General features: G+C 47.2%; 11 non-coding genes and 6 pseudogenes across 11 annotated transcripts; all 17 read right to left on the minus strand.

Moving 5' to 3' along the window:
• Positions 1 to 156: 156 nt before the first annotated feature.
• On the minus strand, positions 157 to 275 carry LOC146228288 (5S ribosomal RNA; annotated as a pseudogene).
• A 168-nt stretch (positions 276 to 443) lies between these two features.
• LOC146228289 (5S ribosomal RNA) lies at positions 444 to 562 on the minus strand. Its single transcript, XR_014742554.1, has one exon. It is a non-coding gene; the product is annotated as a 5S ribosomal RNA (ribosomal RNA).
• A 176-nt stretch (positions 563 to 738) lies between these two features.
• Positions 739 to 857, minus strand: LOC146228290 (5S ribosomal RNA). The gene has a single exon (XR_014742555.1). It is a non-coding gene; the product is annotated as a 5S ribosomal RNA (ribosomal RNA).
• Positions 858 to 1,035: 178 nt separating this feature from the next.
• Positions 1,036 to 1,154, minus strand: LOC146228291 (5S ribosomal RNA). The gene has a single exon (XR_014742556.1). It is a non-coding gene; the product is annotated as a 5S ribosomal RNA (ribosomal RNA).
• A 180-nt stretch (positions 1,155 to 1,334) lies between these two features.
• LOC146228292 (5S ribosomal RNA) lies at positions 1,335 to 1,453 on the minus strand. Its single transcript, XR_014742557.1, has one exon. It is a non-coding gene; the product is annotated as a 5S ribosomal RNA (ribosomal RNA).
• Positions 1,454 to 1,635: 182 nt separating this feature from the next.
• Positions 1,636 to 1,754, minus strand: LOC146228293 (5S ribosomal RNA; annotated as a pseudogene).
• Positions 1,755 to 1,910: 156 nt separating this feature from the next.
• LOC146228294 (5S ribosomal RNA) lies at positions 1,911 to 2,029 on the minus strand. Its single transcript, XR_014742558.1, has one exon. It is a non-coding gene; the product is annotated as a 5S ribosomal RNA (ribosomal RNA).
• Positions 2,030 to 2,217: 188 nt separating this feature from the next.
• On the minus strand, positions 2,218 to 2,326 carry LOC146228295 (5S ribosomal RNA; annotated as a pseudogene).
• A 156-nt stretch (positions 2,327 to 2,482) lies between these two features.
• LOC146228296 (5S ribosomal RNA) lies at positions 2,483 to 2,601 on the minus strand. The gene has a single exon (XR_014742559.1). It is a non-coding gene; the product is annotated as a 5S ribosomal RNA (ribosomal RNA).
• A 182-nt stretch (positions 2,602 to 2,783) lies between these two features.
• On the minus strand, positions 2,784 to 2,892 carry LOC146228297 (5S ribosomal RNA; annotated as a pseudogene).
• A 196-nt stretch (positions 2,893 to 3,088) lies between these two features.
• Positions 3,089 to 3,197, minus strand: LOC146228298 (5S ribosomal RNA; annotated as a pseudogene).
• A 172-nt stretch (positions 3,198 to 3,369) lies between these two features.
• On the minus strand, positions 3,370 to 3,478 carry LOC146228299 (5S ribosomal RNA; annotated as a pseudogene).
• A 168-nt stretch (positions 3,479 to 3,646) lies between these two features.
• LOC146228300 (5S ribosomal RNA) lies at positions 3,647 to 3,765 on the minus strand. The gene has a single exon (XR_014742560.1). It is a non-coding gene; the product is annotated as a 5S ribosomal RNA (ribosomal RNA).
• A 170-nt stretch (positions 3,766 to 3,935) lies between these two features.
• LOC146228301 (5S ribosomal RNA) lies at positions 3,936 to 4,054 on the minus strand. Its single transcript, XR_014742561.1, has one exon. It is a non-coding gene; the product is annotated as a 5S ribosomal RNA (ribosomal RNA).
• A 196-nt stretch (positions 4,055 to 4,250) lies between these two features.
• On the minus strand, positions 4,251 to 4,369 carry LOC146228302 (5S ribosomal RNA). Its single transcript, XR_014742562.1, has one exon. It is a non-coding gene; the product is annotated as a 5S ribosomal RNA (ribosomal RNA).
• Positions 4,370 to 4,559: 190 nt separating this feature from the next.
• LOC146228303 (5S ribosomal RNA) lies at positions 4,560 to 4,678 on the minus strand. Its single transcript, XR_014743247.1, has one exon. It is a non-coding gene; the product is annotated as a 5S ribosomal RNA (ribosomal RNA).
• Positions 4,679 to 4,842: 164 nt separating this feature from the next.
• On the minus strand, positions 4,843 to 4,961 carry LOC146228304 (5S ribosomal RNA). Its single transcript, XR_014742565.1, has one exon. It is a non-coding gene; the product is annotated as a 5S ribosomal RNA (ribosomal RNA).
• Between the last annotated feature and the right edge of the window lie 39 nt (positions 4,962 to 5,000).

The following is a 5,000-nucleotide window of genomic DNA, read 5'->3' on the forward strand; positions in this document are numbered from 1 at the left end:
TTAGCAATTGACAATGCAAGGTAGTCTCTCTCTCTCTCTCTCTCTCTCTCTCTCTCTCTCTCTCTCGTGTCAAAATGAAAACAGCTTCCAGCCCCTTTCATGAAGGACTACTTGTGCATATTGCAAGATGTCAGTTTCTAAGTTAATGAGCAAAAGAGCATACAGCACCTGGTATTCCCAGGCGGTCTCCCATCCAAGTACTAACAAGGCCCGACCCTGCTTATCTTCCGAGATCAGACGAGATTGGGTGTTGCCAGGCTGGTATGGCCGTACGAAATAAGTTGACAACCATAGGCTACTTATCCATATACAGATTTAGCAATTGACAATGCAAGGTGGTCTCTCTCTCTCTCGTGTCAAAATGAAAACAGCTTCCAGCCCCTTTCATGAAGGACTACTTGTGCATATTGCAAGATTTCAGTTTCTAAGTGAATGAGCAAAAGAGCATACAGCACCTGGTATTCCCAGGCGGTCTCCCATCCAAGTACTAACCAGGCCCGACCCTGCTTAGCTTCCGAGATCAGACGAGATCGGGCGTTGCCAGGCTGGTATGGCCGTACGAAATAAGTTGACAACCATAGGCTACTTATCCATATACAGATTTAGCAATTGACAATGCAAGGTGGTCTCTCTCTCTCTCTCTCTCTCGTGTCAAAATGAAAACAGCTTCCAGCCCCTTTCATGAAGGACTACTTGTGCATATTGCAAGATTTCAGTTTCTAAGTGAATGAGCAAAAGAGCATACAGCACCTGGTATTCCCAGGCGGTCTCCCATCCAAGTACTAACCAGGCCCGACCCTGCTTAGCTTCCGAGATCAGACGAGATCGGGCGTTGCCAGGCTGGTATGGCCGTACGAAATAAGTTGACAACCATAGGCTACTTATCCATATACAGATTTGGCAATTGACAATGCAAGGTGGTCTCTCTCTCTCTCTCTCTCTCTCGTGTCAAAATGAAAACAGCTTCCAGCCCCTTTCATGAAGGACTACTTGTGCATATTGCAAGATTTCAGTTTCTAAGTGAATGAGCAAAAGAGCATACAGCACCTGGTATTCCCAGGCGGTCTCCCATCCAAGTACTAACCAGGCCCGACCCTGCTTAGCTTCCGAGATCAGACGAGATCGGGCGTTGCCAGGCTGGTATGGCCGTACGAAATAAGTTGACAACCATAGGCTACTTATCCATATACAGATTTGGCAATTGACAATGCAAGGTGGTCTCTCTCTCTCTCTCTCTCTCTCTCGTGTCAAAATGAAAACAGCTTCCAGCCCCTTTCATGAAGGACTACTTGTGCATATTGCAAGATTTCAGTTTCTAAGTGAATGAGCAAAAGAGCATACAGCACCTGGTATTCCCAGGCGGTCTCCCATCCAAGTACTAACCAGGCCCGACCCTGCTTAGCTTCCGAGATCAGACGAGATCGGGCGTTGCCAGGCTGGTATGGCCGTACGAAATAAGTTGACAACCATAGGCTACTTATCCATATACAGATTTGGCAATTGACAATGCAAGGTGGTCTCTCTCTCTCTCTCTCTCTCTCTCTCGTGTCAAAATGAAAACAGCTTCCAGCCCCTTTCATGAAGGACTACTTGTGCATATTGCAAGATTTCAGTTTCTAAGTGAATGAGCAAAAGAGCATACAGCACCTGGTATTCCCAGGCGGTCTCCCATCCAAGTACTAACCAGGCCCGACCCTGCTTAGCTTACGAGATCAGACGAGATCGGGCGTTGCCAGGCTGGTATGGCCGTACGAAATAAGTTGACAACCATAGGCTACTTATCCATATACAGATTTGGCAATTGACAATGCAAGGTGGTCTCTCTCTCGTGTCAAAATGAAAACAGCTTCCAGCCCCTTTCATGAAGGACTACTTGTGCATATTGCAAGATTTCAGTTTCTAAGTGAATGAGCATACAGCACCTGGTATTCCCAGGCGGTCTCCCATCCAAGTACTAACCAGGCCCGACCCTGCTTAGCTTCCGAGATCAGACGAGATCGGGCGTTGCCAGGCTGGTATGGCCGTACGAAATAAGTTGACAACCATAGGCTACTTATCCATATACAGATTTGGCAATTGACAATGCAAGGTGGTCTCTCTCTCTCTCTCTCTCTCTCTCTCTCTCTCGTGTCAAAATGAAAACAGCTTCCAGCCCCTTTCATGAAGGACTACTTGTGCATATTGCAAGATTTCAGTTTCTAAGTGAATGAGCAAAAGAGCATACAGCACCTGGTATTCCCAGGCGGTCTCCCATCCAAGTACTAACCAGGCCCGACCCTGCTTAGCTTCCGAGATCGGGCGTTGCCAGGCTGGTATGGCCGTACGAAATAAGTTGACAACCATAGGCTACTTATCCATATACAGATTTGGCAATTGACAATGCAAGGTGGTCTCTCTCTCGTGTCAAAATGAAAACAGCTTCCAGCCCCTTTCATGAAGGACTACTTGTGCATATTGCAAGATTTCAGTTTCTAAGTGAATGAGCATACAGCACCTGGTATTCCCAGGCGGTCTCCCATCCAAGTACTAACCAGGCCCGACCCTGCTTAGCTTCCGAGATCAGACGAGATCGGGCGTTGCCAGGCTGGTATGGCCGTACGAAATAAGTTGACAACCATAGGCTACTTATCCATATACAGATTTGGCAATTGACAATGCAAGGTGGTCTCTCTCTCTCTCTCTCTCTCTCTCTCGTGTCAAAATGAAAACAGCTTCCAGCCCCTTTCATGAAGGACTACTTGTGCATATTGCAAGATTTCAGTTTCTAAGTGAATGAGCAAAAGAGCATACAGCACCTGGTATTCCCAGGCGGTCTCCCATCCAAGTACTAACCAGGCCCGACCCTGCTTAGCTTCCGAGATCGGGCGTTGCCAGGCTGGTATGGCCGTACGAAATAAGTTGACAACCATAGGCTACTTATCCATATACAGATTTGGCAATTGACAATGCAAGGTGGTCTCTCTCTCTCTCTCTCTCTCTCTCTCTCTCTCTCTCTCTCGTGTCAAAATGAAAACAGCTTCCAGCCCCTTTCATGAAGGACTACTTGTGCATATTGCAAGATTTCAGTTTCTAAGTGAATGAGCAAAAGAGCATACAGCACCTGGTATTCCCAGGCGGTCTCCCATCCAAGTACTAACCAGGCCCGACCCTGCTTAGCTTCCGAGATCGGGCGTTGCCAGGCTGGTATGGCCGTACGAAATAAGTTGACAACCATAGGCTACTTATCCATATACAGATTTAGCAATTGACAATGCAAGGTGGTCTCTCTCTCTCTCTCTCGTGTCAAAATGAAAACAGCTTCCAGCCCCTTTCATGAAGGACTACTTGTGCATATTGCAAGATGTCAGTTTCTAAGTGAATGAGCAAAAGAGCATACAGCACCTGGTATTCCCAGGCGGTCTCCCATCCAAGTACTAACCAGGCCCGACCCTGCTTAGCTTCCGAGATCGGGCGTTGCCAGGCTGGTATGGCCGTACGAAATAAGTTGACAACCATAGGCTACTTATCCATATACAGATTTAGCAATTGACAATGCAAGGTGGTCTCTCTCTCTCTCGTGTCAAAATGAAAACAGCTTCCAGCCCCTTTCATGAAGGACTACTTGTGCATATTGCAAGATGTCAGTTTCTAAGTGAATGAGCAAAAGAGCATACAGCACCTGGTATTCCCAGGCGGTCTCCCATCCAAGTACTAACCAGGCCCGACCCTGCTTAGCTTCCGAGATCAGACGAGATCGGGCGTTGCCAGGCTGGTATGGCCGTACGAAATAAGTTGACAACCATAGGCTACTTATCCATATACAGATTTAGCAATTGACAATGCAAGGTAGTCTCTCTCTCTCTCTCGTGTCAAAATGAAAACAGCTTCCAGCCCCTTTCATGAAGGACTACTTGTGCATATTGCAAGATTTCAGTTTCTAAGTGAATGAGCAAAAGAGCATACAGCACCTGGTATTCCCAGGCGGTCTCCCATCCAAGTACTAACCAGGCCCGACCCTGCTTAGCTTCCGAGATCAGACGAGATCGGGCGTTGCCAGGCTGGTATGGCCGTACGAAATAAGTTGACAACCATAGGCTACTTATCCATATACAGATTTAGCAATTGACAATGCAAGGTAGTCTCTCTCTCTCTCTCTCTCTCTCTCTCTCTCTCTCTCTCTCGTGTCAAAATGAAAACAGCTTCCAGCCCCTTTCATGAAGGACTACTTGTGCATATTGCAAGATGTCAGTTTCTAAGTGAATGAGCAAAAGAGCATACAGCACCTGGTATTCCCAGGCGGTCTCCCATCCAAGTACTAACCAGGCCCGACCCTGCTTAGCTTCCGAGATCAGACGAGATCGGGCGTTGCCAGGCTGGTATGGCCGTACGAAATAAGTTGACAACCATAGGCTACTTATCCATATACAGATTTAGCAATTGACAATGCAAGGTAGTCTCTCTCTCTCTCTCTCTCTCTCTCTCTCTCTCTCGTGTCAAAATGAAAACAGCTTCCAGCCCCTTTCATGAAGGACTACTTGTGCATATTGCAAGATTTCAGTTTCTAAGTGAATGAGCAAAAGAGCATACAGCACCTGGTATTCCCAGGCGGTCTCCCATCCAAGTACTAACCAGGCCCAACCCTGCTTAGCTTCCGAGATCAGACGAGATCGGGCGTTGCCAGGCTGGTATGGCCGTACGAAATAAGTTGACAACCATAGGCTACTTATCCATATACAGATTTAGCAATTGACAATGCAAGGTGGTCTCTCTCTCTCCCTCTCGTGTCAAAATGAAAACAGCTTCCAGCCCCTTTCATGAAGGACTACTTGTGCATATTGCAAGATTTCAGTTTCTAAGTGAATGAGCATACAGCACCTGGTATTCCCAGGCGGTCTCCCATCCAAGTACTAACCAGGCCCGACCCTGCTTAGCTTCCGAGATCAGACGAGATCGGGCGTTGCCAGGCTGGTATGGCCGTACGAAATAAGTTGACAACCATAGGCTACTTATCCATATACAGA

The sequence above is a fragment of the Hypomesus nipponensis genome, chromosome 24, assembly GCF_054491055.1.
Source record: "Hypomesus nipponensis isolate SF chromosome 24, ASM5449105v1, whole genome shotgun sequence".
Taxonomy (NCBI): domain Eukaryota; kingdom Metazoa; phylum Chordata; class Actinopteri; order Osmeriformes; family Osmeridae; genus Hypomesus; species Hypomesus nipponensis.